Here is a 14924-nt window from a genome sequence, read left to right on the forward strand (position 1 = left end):
CTCCTCCTGGTGCTCCCCCTTTCTCCCATGGTCCACTCTCCTCTCCAATCAGATTCCTTCTCCTCCTGCCCTTGACCTCTCCCACCAACCTGGCTTCACCTTTCACTTTCTAGCTTGTCCTCTTTCCACTCCTCCCAACCTTTTTATTCTGGCATCTTCCCCTTCCTTTCCAGTCCTGAGGAAGGGTCTTGGACTGGGACATCAACTGCTTATTTATACAGATGCTGCCTGACCTGCAGAGTTCCTCCAGCATTTTGTGTGTATTTTTTTTGGATTTCCAGCATCTGCAGAATCACTTGTGTTTAACATTTCTCCTTTCAATCAGATCTCGGTTGCACCTGCATTTTCCTCTATTTTCTCCGTAATCTTTGATTCCACTCAAGTCCAAAAATATGTTTGTCTTCTTTTGCACCTTATTTGCTTGTCAGTCTTTGTTTGTGTGCAGTTTTGCATTGATTCTATTGTATTTCTTTGTTCTACTGCAAAGGCCTGCAAGAAAATTAATCTCAGGGGAGTATATGTACTTCGATATTAAATTTATTTTGAACTTTTTGATCCTAGTAATGTGGGACCCAGGGCTTCTGTACTTCCTGCCCAATTACATTAAACCTATCATCTAATCTGTGCTTTAAAACCTATAGCCAATGCCAGGATGGGAAAGGTGAATTTGTTTTCCTCGTTAGTGAGTTATTAATGTCCACATGCCATTCTGTCTGATTGATTTCATTCCCTGTAGAATTAATCTTTATCCACTTATCTAAATATGTTAATGCTGTTCTGTTCCTCCTGCTTGTTGGAGACTCTTTACTCCAAGTGACAACAGTGCCGCTCATTAGCAAAAGGAAATGCAGAGCACTATGCCTTTCTGCTGTTGAACAAAGCACGTAGGAACGGTTTTACACAAAGTGGTGCAAATGCATCATTTCTCCATTGAGTATTGTGTAGCTCCAAGACCATGCTGGTGTATCAACTTTAACAGAGTGAAATAACACAGAGTTATTGTACAAAGACTCCTTCTCTGTATTATAAAGAACCGCAAAGCGAACACAGATGGATGGCCCGTTTCCAAATTCATGTTGTATCAAAATACAAGTAACAACTTTAGGAACACTAGCTCCTTTGGTGGGAGAACTGCGCCAGCTACATTTTTCTGCTTTGACTCTGACTTCATAAATGGAGAATTCTTTTCTAGCCCATGTTTGTCTTCCTGATGTGATTCATTGCCTCATCCTCTGCAACTTCATGTGACTCCATAACTTATTTGGTTTATTGTGCTTCTCAATTTCTGATGTTCCATGCATCCCAGATGGTGGCTATGCTGGAACTATCTGGCTCTGCTATTTCTGCTTAGAAACTGTCTCTCTCTCTCTCCCTCCATTAACTCACTTCTGAAAACGACTCCCATTTACATCTATCTTCCTAATATCGTTGTAAGTGGTTTTGTGGAAGTGGGCTAGGGATTCCACAGTTGTAGGATTAATTCAGATTAAGAATTCTGTATTAATTGCATGTTCATTGTAGAATGTTTAAGCTTGCCTCTAAGGCTGTACCTCACTGGAGCACTCATTTTCCATGTAGGAGTGTCACCATATACATAAAGTAGTCTCAACCACTTGTAAGAATTTCACCTGCCAATCACCATTGACAGAAAAGTCTGGGTCATCTTCCCAGAGGGAGGGCCCTACCTGTACTGGACTGGATTGTGTCCATTATCTTTTGTAGGCTTTTCCATTGAAGGGCATTGGTGTTTCCATACCAGGCGGTGATGCAACCAGTCCGTAAACTCTCCATCATGCATCTATGGAAGCTCATCAAAGTTTTGGATAACTTGCCAAATCTTCTCAAACTTCTAATAAAGTCAAGGTGGTTCCTTGCCTTCTTTGTAATGGCACATGTGCTGGCTGAGGACAGGTCCTTTGAAATGATAACACGGAGGAATTTGAAGTTATTGACCTGCCCCACCTCTGATTCCCTGGTGAAGACTGGTTCGTTGACCTCCAGCTTCTTCCTCCTGCGGTCAATAATCAGCTCTTTGGTGTTGCTGACGTTGAGTGAGAGGTTGTTGTTGTGGCCCCATTCAGACAGATTTTCAATCTCCCTCCTATATGCTGTTTAGTTACCAACTTTGATTCGGCCAATGACAGTGGTGCTGTTAGCAAACTTAAATATGGAACTGGAGCTGTAATTAGAGTCACAGTCATAAGTATAAAGCAGGTAAAGGAGAGGCTAAATATACAGTCTTGTGGTGCACTTGGCTGATGGAGATTTTGGAGGAGATGTTGTTGCCAATCTGAACTGACTGCAAGTAAGGAAATTTGAGGATTCTATTGCACAAAGAGGTTTTGAGGTCCGATGGTGTCAAACAGAGCAATAGTTTCTTCCTTGCAGTGGGAAGGACGACTCTGGTCACTTCCTGCTTCTTTATTTAACTCACTGAGAGCCATCGAGTTGTTGTTGACTTACGGCGACCTAACGGAAGTAGATACTGTTGCTGCCCAGGTTGGGACCGAACCCAGGACCATCTACCTTGAAGTCCAGTGCTGATGCCAATACACCACCATCCAGCCCAGGTTTGACTTAGAGGAAATTATTTACAGAGCCTTATACATCATGCATGTCTCAGCAGAGGATTTCAAAGCATCTAAATTACATTGTGTGTTTGGCATATATGATAGTGTTTGAATTTCTGTCCTTTTGCCCAACAAGTTTTGCACCCTAAGCAACCTTTGCAAAGCCTGAAACATTTAGGGGAAACGTGAACTTACGCTTCACCTTTTGAATTCTTTGCAGTCGCTCAACTATGCTTTACCACAACACTTTCGTTTTTGTGCCATTTCTTCGATGTTGAGCTCCCGGTGTTAGGTTCAGAGCCCCTAAAGCTAAATGAGATTCAGTAATAAAGTAAGCTTTGACATCCATCCCGTTGAAAAGTGGCCATTAATGTGCTCACCGTCACTAGCTTCTGTGGTCTCTGATCCAGTAAGAATGAATGGCATTGCCACGGAGTGAATCAAGCCACAGGACAGCTCTCTAAACTGTTGTTCTAATGCATAAACCATGTGAGTAAGAGGCAGCCGAAAGCACAGCTAAGGCATCATTATTCAGCAGCTTGCTGCTCCTGGTGACATGCTAGGATCTGTATCTATGCTGATGAGATCCAGCTCTACCCTATTCCATCCCATTCCCTGCTCCTGATGTATCACATTGTTCGGCACAGCAAGTCAATGGCTACAGAACAGAAACAGAGCCTTCAGCTCACAATGTTGTATTAAATGAATAGAACTAGTAATTGAGCACCCTATTAAACCAATCCCTTCTGCCTACACAACGCCTATATGCGTCCAAATACTGCACAATAATGTGCCCATCTAATAGTTCTTGAATTTCTGTTATATTTACCCCCACTACCGGTTAGCCATCATTCTGTGTAAAATCATCCCCACACATCTCCATTGAACTAACACACTTTCACCTTAAATAAAGCCCTGTGGCGACCCACTTTCCAGCGCACTCGAACCGGCTCACAAAGTGGTGCGTGCCGGCATTGAGGCCGGTCCCAAAAAGGGCGCCATGCCTTCTTCACCAGCAAGGGGAAAAGCCCGCGCACGGGATGGGACTGTGGAACAGGAAGGCTTTAAAGCGAGGCTGCGAAGTTTGAATAAATATCTTTTGCAACTGCAACTCACTGACTGCATGTCGTTATTTCAGCGCTGTGTGTAGCACACCGCTACAGCCCTCTAGTATTAGGCATCGGAGCGCTGGGAAAATATATTGGCTGTCTAATCTATCTACGCCTCTCATAATCTTATAAACCTCCATCCGTGAACCTTTGCTGCTTCAGAGAAAACAGTTCAGATTTATCCAGCCTCTCTTTAGAGCACCTGCCCTCCAATCTGGGCGGCATCCTGGTAAACCTCCTCCGCACCTTTCCAAAGCTTCTACATATTCCTATGTTGGAAAAACCAGAAATTAATGAAATACTCCGGGTGTATCAAACTAGAGTTTTATAAAGCTGCAAACTAACTTCCTGGCTCTTGAATCCAATGCTTTGACTAATAAAGTCAAACATGCCATATGCCTTCTTTACCACACTATCAACCTGTGCTTTGATTTTTCAACGTTTACTTGTCAGATGTGGACTTGCCAAAATAGAGCTGCTCCCAATTAACCCTCCTTATTTTCTTGTAATTTGCATTGCTCCAATTTAATACTCTCCCAAAACTTCCATACTAAAGCTTGTCTGTAGCTATCTTATAATATGTAGGACTGGATGAGCCAAAACCTCCTGCTATTAGACCTCAGGAATATTTAAGACTGCAGTGTTATCAACCAGTACTTCTTGCACCATGTCTCAGTGTTATTCTCTCCAACAGACTGGAAAATGGTTTAAATTAACTTGGGTGGTTTATACATCAAAGCTTACAGTCTCAGACCGCATCTCCTTCTGCAGAGACTGACAGATGCCAGGGAGTTTCCCATACTAAACATTGTTGCAGTGGTGCAGCACATGATATGAGGTATGGCCAGAAGGTAGCTTGGATAGTTCCCCACCATATTGTATATGACACATTGATAATACTAGTGCCATTGTCTAGTCAGGCAGATCATGCCATTTGGCCTTGACTACACCTACTTTCTTCTTTATTAATATTACTCACCTCCACCTCCATAATATTCCTCCTTTTCAACATCCTGCCTCAGTGCATCTACTGGTGAGTTACTTCATGTTTTCATTGCCCCAGGACTGATCTTTCCTGCGAGTTTATGGTTAGCATCCACATGTTGAACTTGAACATGTAAACTTGAACTCAGATTCTGGTACCCTATAAATGCAGCTCCCCCTCACTAATTCATGAGGCAACAAGTCAGACAAATGACACATTGTCTTTTAAGAAAAAGTGCAGAATGAAAGAATGTTTACATATTTATAATGGAACATTGACTCAGTTCCATCATGGCTAGTATAAAAATATTCCTTTATCAAGATAGTTATTTAAATATTAATAGGTTGTAGTAATGAAAACAATGATACTAACAGAAATTTATTTTTAGTTGTTACAATACAAAACCAAAAATCTAATTTCATGAGCATGAGTTATGAGGAAGTGAGAAGGAGAAAGGAAGTCAGTCTTAGTTTGTCTTCATTTCATGTTGTAATTAAATCTCTAAAGTGTCTCTACATGAAAGTATTTTGATGTGCAGGGGCAGCAGAATCCTACACTGGTGACATGTTCTGCAGTGCACACGAAGTTTTAATTCTCACTTGTCTTTTCAATTACAGGTATTTTGAACAATGTCTACGGCTTTCCTCAGAAAATCAATGCTACCAAAAATTACTTTCAAATTGAAAACATGGTTTGGGGTAATTGGTTTCTATGCTCTATAGCAACACAAACCAGCCCTCATGTTCGTTTACAGTATAAATGCAGAAATCAAAATGTGCATTAGCTGAAACTCACTGTGATTATTTGGCGATTAAATTGCTAAAGGCTGTAAAAATTGCTTGATTTGCAACATTTCTGCTGTCAGCAAGTACAATCTAATCTATTAAACTATTAGGGCACATAAACCTACAGCTTTGAAAACAAGGAAAATAAACAACTTATTTACTCTTGCCTAATTGGATTAAAGGTAGTCATTCAGCAAATATTCAGATAAATCACACTCTACAGCTGAGGTGATACACAAGTTCATGAGTGGACAGAGTTGGAAAGTCTGGCCGTTAGAGGTTTCCATTTTTGCAGACCTTCTTAAGTCCATTTTGTTCACGAGTTGGAATCTACACAAAAATAATTTGATATAGTAAAGATAGTATTGTAATGAATGGCATCAAAACAAACAAGACTGATAAGAAAGATAAGAGGGAATGCAGATGCTGAAAATCTGGAAAACACATAAAACGCTGGGGGAATTCAATGGGTCAAGCAGTATCTATGAAGAAAAATGGACAGTTGACCTTTTGGGTTGAAACCCTTCATCACACTGATCATTTTATTGAGGGGGAGGGGGAGAGAGTCTGTGTGTGTGTTCAGTGCCAATCCTTCCCCCTAAATTAGGAGATGAATAGTGTTAATATGTTAAATTACAAGGAATACTCCCTAGTTCAGGGTGAATGTATGATGAGGAAAATCATAAATGGAAATGCACTTGTATTTATTGTGTGGAAGATGCTTGAACAAATATTGTGACTTGGCTTCTAAGATCAATGGGAGAAAGAAGAATTCATCAGAAATCTTCAACATAACTTCTAGATAGGAAACATAGACCTTCAAAGTCATAATAGAGTTTATAGGTCACATGTACATGTAGAGTCATAGAGTCATTGTGCAATGCAGCACAGATACAGGACCTTAGACCCGATGAGTCCATGGTGACAGTGGTGCACAATTAGTCTCAGTTTCCTGCATGTCTGTATCCAATATACTTATAAGCTCAGCCCCTACATGCACCTTCCTCAAACATTTCCTCTAGCAACTCATTCCACATACTCACCCCCCTTGTGTGAAAAAGTTGCCTCTCAGGGTCCTTTTAATCTTTCTCTTCTCATCCTAAACCTATGCTACCCTAGTTTTGGACTCCCCAGTCCTGGGGAAAAGACCGATTCCATCCACCTCATCTCTGCCTTTCATAACTTTAGACATTTCTCTAAGGTTGCTCTGCATTGTCCTTCTTTGCAAAGAATAAAGACATAGTCTTGACAACCTTTCCCTACAAGTCATAGTCTCTATCGCTGAAAATATCCTGTTAAATCTTTTCGGCACTCTTCCTATAATAGGGTAATCAAAGGTGTACACAGTACTCCAAGTATGGCCTCCCCAGTGACTTATACAATTGCAAAATAATGACCTAATTCCGATATTGTGCCCTGGCTAATGAAGGTCATTGTGCAAAATGTCTGTGACACTGCTTTCATCACTCTACGCATTTGAACTCCTAGGTCTCTTTGTTCTATTGCACTCAACCGTGGTCTACCATCCATAGTCCCGTGTTGGCCGACTTTCCAAACTGCATCCCCTCATACATATCTGTATTGAAGTCCATTTTCCACTTCCCGACCCATTTCCCTTACAAATCAATATCCCCCTGTAATTCCCCCTTTGTGGATTATTGACTAGTGGTTTTCCACAGGGGTCGGTATTGGGACTTTTTCATTTCCTGTTATATGTCAATGATTTGGATGATGGAATTGATGGCTTGTGGCCAAGTTTGTAGACGATATGAAGATTGGTGGAAGGGTAGGTAATGTTGAAAAAGCAGGAGTCTGTAGAAAGACTTAGGCAGGTTAGGAGAATGGGCAATGAAGTGGCAGAAGAAATACAGTGTAGGGAGGAAGTGTTTGGTCATATAGTTTGTTAGAAGAACAAAGTGTCCTCATAATGGATGATCTAACCGGGGTCCACAACACCTCCTCATTAGTCAAGAAGCCACAGTAGCATCTAAACTTTTTGAGAAGATTGCGGCAAGCAAGGCTCCCCATCCCCATTCTAACAACTTTCTACAGAAGCTCCATCAAGCTGTCTGGCTGCATCGTTGTGTGTTACGGAAGCTGCAAGGCGTCTGACCATGTGCCTCTACAGGTAAAAACTGCCGAGAGGTCACGGGATCTCCTTCCTCCTTATTTGTGACATTTACAGGAAATGTTGTAGATGAAGGAACCAAAGCATTGCTGAGGATCCCTACCACCCCTCCCACAACCTCTTTGACACGCCACCCTCAGGAAGGAGATACAGGAGCATCAGGACTAGGTCTGCCAGACTTATCCCAGGCTGTGAGACTAATGAATACACTGCCTCCATAGAGGTCTTGTCACTAGGATAGCCAGTTGGTTACTGTTCACTGTTTACCTATGCTGCACACTTCCTGTGAATTTTGAATGACATTTTATTAACTTATTTGTGATAATACTTTGTTTAATATGCTGTGTGTGATATATGTATTATAGGTGCACCATAGGCCAGAGGAACATTGTTTTGTTTGGTTGTATATATGTACAGTCAGTTGTATAAGGTGACTTGACCTTGAATAAAGGCATAGATTATTCTCTAACCAGGGAGAAAGTTCTGAAATCTGAGGTGCAAAGGAATTGGGAGCTCTCGTGCAGGATTCTCTAACGGTTAACTTGCAGGTTGAGTTGGTGGTAAGGAAGGCAAATGCAAACGTGGCATTCAGTTTGAGAGGTCTAAAGTAGGGATGTAATGCTGAGGCTTTATTAGGCATTGTCCAGACTGCACTAGGAGTATTGCGTGCAACTTTGGGCCTCTTATCTAAGGAAGGAGAGTGTCCAGAGCAGTTTCACAGGAATAATCTGGGAACTAAAGGGTTAATGTATGAGGGCCTCTACTCACTGAAGTTTAGAAGAATGAAGGAGATCTCACTGAAGCCTATTGAATATTGAAAGGCCTAGACAGAGTGGATGTGGAGAGGACATTTCCTACAGTGGTGTGTCCAGACCAGAGGGCACAGAATCAGAATAGAAGGACATCACTTTAGAACAGAGATAAGGAGGGATTTGTTTAGCCAGAGGGCAGTGAATCCATGGGGTTTGTTGCCACTGATAGCTGTGGAAGCCAAGGCATTGGACATATTTAAGGTGGAGTTTGATAGATTCTTGATTAGTAAGGGTATCATAGGTTACAGGGAGAAGACAGGAGATGGAGGTTAATAGTGATAATAAATTAGCTATGATTGAATTGTGGAGCACATTCAAAGGGCTGAATGGCCTAATTGGGCTCCTGTATCTTATTGACCAATAGACATGCAGTAACCTATGATAAACTTCTTCACTATCAACACTTTCACAGTGATTAAATCTTCAGGCTTGAATGGAACACTTAAAAATTTACTATGTTGTGGATGTCCATATAGTAACTATATTTTATAATATGTTATATACTTTACTGCTATATACTAGCCAAGTCTTTCTCAACCTTTTTTAGGCCAACACCCCACTAAAGCACCTTCTAACTTGCTAACACCCCCTAAAGCACCCTTGTACTTAAAATGCCCTCTAAAGCACTTTCGTACTTGCCAATGCCCCTCTTAGGCACAATATACCTTCTGGTGCCCCCATAATCTAAAAACATGTCTACCATATGTGAACATGAGAAAAATCATTCTGCTTGAAATTTTTATTTGTCTTTCAACCTGGCTTACATAGTATCTGTGTGTTGTACAGCAGCTTTGATATCAATTTGATCCTTAAGCTTGGTGGTATTTAGCAAGAGTTGAAATATCTGGTTCAAGTTGTGACAGCAAAAGCCTTAGGTCCCCACAGGTAACAACGTCCAAGCAGTTTCTGTTTTTTGTGGGTATGTGGTTCACTGCACTGAAGCCTCTTTTAACAAGGTAGGAGGATGGAAATGCAATGAAGAGCATTTGGCTCTTCTCCAAAGACCAGGAAACTTCCTCATACAGTACCACAAAAGCAGACGTTTTTGAAAAGCATTTTTGCTTCTTCATCATTCTGAATTTTGATAATTTCTTCTTGCAAGCTCTCTTCCTGTTCTACCACCTTGCAAAGAAATGGGTTAATTACCCAGTCCGGGATTTCCAGATCATTCAACTCCTTGAATTGATTCTGAAAATCCTTCTTCAGTGACTGCAAGTGTAAGCAGTACTCTTGCAAATCACCATCTGTGAAAGAGAGTGCTGTACTTCCCATGCAGGGAAACTTCTCCCAATGCTTTGCTTATATATTTTCTATTTTCCAATAAAAGTGGACGCTACACTTTTTGCCTGGATTAAATTGAAACGGTCACCCTGCAGTTTCATATTTAGAGTGTTAATTTGATCATACCGATCGTCTAAGTATGCCACATCTCCGCCTAGAAGTTCAGTCTTGTTTCCCAAGCTTTTGTCGACTTTGAACTAAAATTCAACCACAGTGTCAAAATAAAAATCAAAGAAACATTTTAAGCAGTAGGCTTTTGCCAGCCAACTCACTTCAGTGTGAAGAAACAAGTGTTCAAACTCTTCATCATTACCTTGGCATAACTGACAAAGTATTCTGCTATGGATGAGCCTTAATTTTGTTGATAGCAGAGTCATGCTTGAAAAACACCACTGGCTGAGGCTTTTGGCTGCGAGATATTGACAATGAATTACACAATGGTTTGCAAATAGATTTGAAGTTTCTTCTTTCATAAATGCCACTAAACCAGCATGGTGACCAGTCATATATGGTGCTCTATTTGTTGCATAAGAAAACATGTCCTTAATCAGAAAACTTTTATCCTCAATATATATTTTGAGCACATCATACATTGATTCTCCACAGATAATTGTTTTTAACTTTTTACAAAAGAGAATCTGTTTGTAAACTTTTCCATTTTTGATAAACTGTGCATTTGTCATTAGCAATCCCTTGTTGTTTCGCACAGTTGGCTCATCCATTTGTACCCAGCATTTTGTTTTTGTAGCTCTGTGCATAGTTGATACTCAAGGTCTTCACTCGTTTTCTCAATATGACATACTGCAGACTTATAACTCAGCGGAATTGATTTTAAAATACTGGTATTCATTTTAAGAACAGTGGTGAGCACTTCTGATACAGCAGGCATTATTAATCTTTTACCAGTTGTATGAGATTTTCCACACTTTGCTATCATTTTGGAAATGTTATAAGAAGCAATAAGACAGCTATTAAAGTCATTTTTATCTTCCTTGGCAAATGACTTGAGTATACAACACTTTTCAAATGCTTCTTTCATCTTTTGGAACTGAGTAATACCACAAGTAGCCTTTTCAGAGTGTCATTTATGGAAGTATTCCTGCTCTTTGTCCATCATTAACAGGGTGAAATTAAAATAAACAAAAACGCAAACTGGAAATGCCTATCGGATGTTGACGATGGCAACGAGTTGACACGGATGGAACAATGGTAGTGGCACACAAAGGAACGGCGAAGTGTAGATGAAGACAATCACAACAACAAAAATTACATTGACAGGGGTTCAGATTGGAATCTGAACATTAGTAAAGCTGGAGCTGGTGTTTGGCAAGCTAGCTTTATACTATTCTGGTTAGCACAATTGACCAATCATGTAATGTCTCTCATAATCCCCAAACCTGGTTTTTAACTGCACATATGAAGCCGAGGTTGCTTTGCACACCTCAAGAGGAATCCTTGGGGTCAGCAGGCTCACTGACTGGCTCTATTTCAACATTTGGTTCTTGCCAGTGCTTTTTCATTGTGTGACCTGTTTTCTGTAAATCTGTAGAGAAAGTTGAGAGGGTGTACTTACCAACTGTTAAGTTGCATGAACACTTTCCATGCCACGAGTCAAGGGGAACTATTGGGCACCCTGGTTGCTAATTTATGCATCCCCAATAATGTCTGCTTGGCTGATAAGGTCAGATGACATTGCCGAGTTTCGGACACATTGTGATGAAGAGTGCTCTCCACCTGCAGAGCAATAGTTCTTTCTGTGTTCCTGGGCTTCATCCTTTTTCTTGGAGGTGCCTACTCTATTAATGGTCGGCCAGGTCTCGTACCTCAAGTTAGGGTGCTGCTTACCAGCACCCCAAGAACCTTGAACATCCCCCAACAATTTCTATTTCCCTTAATGCACCCTGAGGATACAAAGCCACTCCCATTGGAAATCACTGTGGCAGTCTACTATAGCAATGAAACCCTTTTATGGTGAGACACACTGTAGGGCACAGCTAAGTCTACCTTGCTGAAATGTTTCCTCCAGACAAGTCTGCAAAGATATCTTTTATCCTGGGCAGAGGGTATTGATCTACTTTCAGCACTGTATTGATTGTGACATTAAAATTACCACAGATTCTGATAGACCCATCCCTCTTGGCTACTGGGTCCTTTGGCATTGCCTATGGGCTCCACTCGATCTTGGAAATAATTCCTTCAGCCCCCATGCCATCTAGCTCACTGGCTATTTTACCACAGATGGTATAAGGAACCAGGTGGGCTTTGTAAAACTTAGGAGTGGCATTTTAAGTCAACACTATTTTACCCTTGATATGTTTGAGTTTTCTAATGCTATCCTTGAGCACTGTTGTGGCATCATCCAGTACATTTTTAAATTTGCTTCCAGTTGACTTCATTGCAGGGGATGTGGCATGCAAATGGTGGATGGATCTCTGGTCAAGTTGTAGTTGACTCAGCCACTCACAGCCCCACAATACTGGCCCTCCTGGTTTTATCACATAAGCCCAATGTGACTTGTTGGTTGTTGTATTTCACTGTTACAAATGTCATTCCCACAGGAGTTAACTTTTCTCCAGTATATGTTCTTAGTTGGATATCTGCAGGCTTTAGTTTTTTGAAATGCCATTTAAAATCATTTTGTCGAATGACTGAAACAGCCAAGCCAGTGTCCAATCCCATTTTAATTAATTTGCATTTCACCTCTGGCATAAGCCATATTGTTTATCTCTTGTTAGTTTTCACATTGTAACTCTCAAGGTTACTCGTCTTTGTCAGATTTTCATCAACAGCATGCTGATCAGTCCTCTTTTTGAAATTGTAACTTGACTTTTTTTCTCTTCCCTGTGCAGTCCATTTATTTTTGTCTGCCCGACATGCTCTTTGTATGTGTCCTACTTAATTGCATTTTCTGCAAGTTTCACCTTTAAGCCTGCATTGGTCTTGTGTATGTGAACCCAATATGCCACAACCATAACACAAAATTTTTGGCCAGGTAAGTTTCTGCTTAGGAATTGCAATTTTGTTCATGCTTACTTTCATTCCTGACTGCAACTCAATTGCGTCTCTCTCTGCCTTTTCCACTGATAGAGCGATTTCATATATCCTAGAATGGACTCCCTTTCCTTTTGATTCCACTTATGAAACATAAACTGGTCTGCAAGTATCAATGACTTTGGTTCTAAGTGCTTCTGCATTTTTTTCATGAAATAATTAAAGGTCATTTCGGCTGGTTTGCTTGGAACAGTCAAACTTTGAAGCAAACTGTATGCTCTTCCACCCAATGCACTCAGCAAAACTGATACTCATTTCTCATTGGCTTTTCCACTTGCTTTAAGATACTACTCAATTCACTCAGTATAGAATATACAGTTATCTCGTGTGCAATCAAACATATTTACCTTTCTAATGTAGACAGCCACTTCTGTTTAAAAAAATAAGATTACTATCACCTCATACTTATTGTTTATGAACCTGTAGATATGTCTGCTTTCTGCCTTTCACTTTAAACCGACTGTCTCTGTCCCTTGTATGCAATGTACTCAAAGTCAATAATCAGGTGCAGCAAAACGGATGCTTCATTGGCTTTCATTGATAGATGTTTTGAACGTAAAGAATAATGATATTTGACTACAGTGTTTAAGCACATTTGTATTTATTGCATTCTGTTTTGCTTGCCTTGCTAAAAGAATAATTGAGGGGGTGGCAGAAGAACATTTCTGAACTACACTCTTGGTTGGTGTGTCTGTCACATGAGAAGATATTGAGTAGGCTAGGGCTTAGTTCTTTAGAGTTTAGAAGAATAAGTGGTGACCTCATTGAAGAAATTAAATTTCTTAGAGGGCTTAAGGGTTAGAAATGGAAGGATGCTTCTTTCAATCATGGAGTCTAAATCTGGGAGTTACTGTCTCAAGATAAGTGCTAAGCCTTTTAGGAATGGGATGTGGAGAAGTTTCTTCATTGGATAGTGAATCTGTGGAATTTTCTACTCTTGTGGAGCTAGGAGAGCTCAGTCATTGATTTCATTTGAAACAGATCAATAGCTTTTTTGCTATTAGAGGAAATGAAGGATCAGGAGATGGGGGCAAGAATATGATACTTGGAATAGAAGAACACGAATCTTTTTGGGTGTTGGGAGTAGGTTCAAGAGGCAGAATGGCAATTCCTGCTCCAATTTCTTTTGTTCCTTTCTTGCAGTTACAAAATCACGAGATTAATGTGACTCAGAAAAGCAGAGTTTTTTTTCATTATTCCACTTAGCTGCGGTTGGTGTTTAAATTTTATAATCATTATTGCACTAGTAATTACAGTTTTAAAGAAAATTTATGAGCAAAGAACATGTTAAGGGAATAAAGTTGGTTTAGTATGAGCCTATGAGATTACTGCTAAATATGCAATTTATTTTACTTCTACAGTACAATAATTACAGCACAGAGATTCAAACAGATGGCAGAATATAAATCATAATTAGCAATGACTAGGCTGAAGGTGGATTTTACTGTTGTTTGCAAAGTATTTGTTTCATTGTGATACTTTGCATTGGGGGTGGGGACTGATTGCAACTGTTTGTTCTTCTTTGATGAATATTCATACTTCAATATTGAATCAAGAGTTTATCCACCACTTTTTAGGACTTCTATAACACTTTGTATTCACATGCCTTTGCAAAATGATATGAAAACTATCATGTGCATTAGGAAAGAAGCTGAAGTAAATGCTGCTTTAAAGAGTATCTTAAAAGGGTTGGAGGGGTGAAGCAAGAGCTGCCAGTCAATGGGTGGATCCAGGTTGGGGGGGGGGGGGGTCGGTAGGGACTAAAAATAAAGTGAGAAGCTGAGCTGTGATAGGTGGAAGTAACATAGGGCTGAAGAAGATGGAATCTGATAGGAGAGGACAGTGGACAATGGAATAGAGGGAAGGAGGTGAGGAGTGTGGAAGGAATGTGTGGATGATGGGCTGATCAAGAGGACAGGAGAGGGTAGAGAGGTGGGGCGATGAGGGCTGCTGGGATAAGGGTTAAATAAAAAGTTACTGTGAAAAAGAATTTCTTTCCAGTCCTGATGAAGAGGCTCAATCTGCTCTCTGGAATCCAACACTGTCTGTTTTTCTCTTCAGGTTTCCTGCATATGCTGATTTATAAAATATTTTTCAAAAACCGCAGATGCAGGGAAGCTGAAATGAAAGTCAAAAGTGTTGGAAGCATTTTTGTCACAGCTCACTTTAAATTAAACTAAATCAGAATGGGTGTCAGGATAGA

Source organism: Hypanus sabinus, chromosome 1 (assembly GCF_030144855.1).
Source record: "Hypanus sabinus isolate sHypSab1 chromosome 1, sHypSab1.hap1, whole genome shotgun sequence".
NCBI lineage: Eukaryota > Metazoa > Chordata > Chondrichthyes > Myliobatiformes > Dasyatidae > Hypanus > Hypanus sabinus.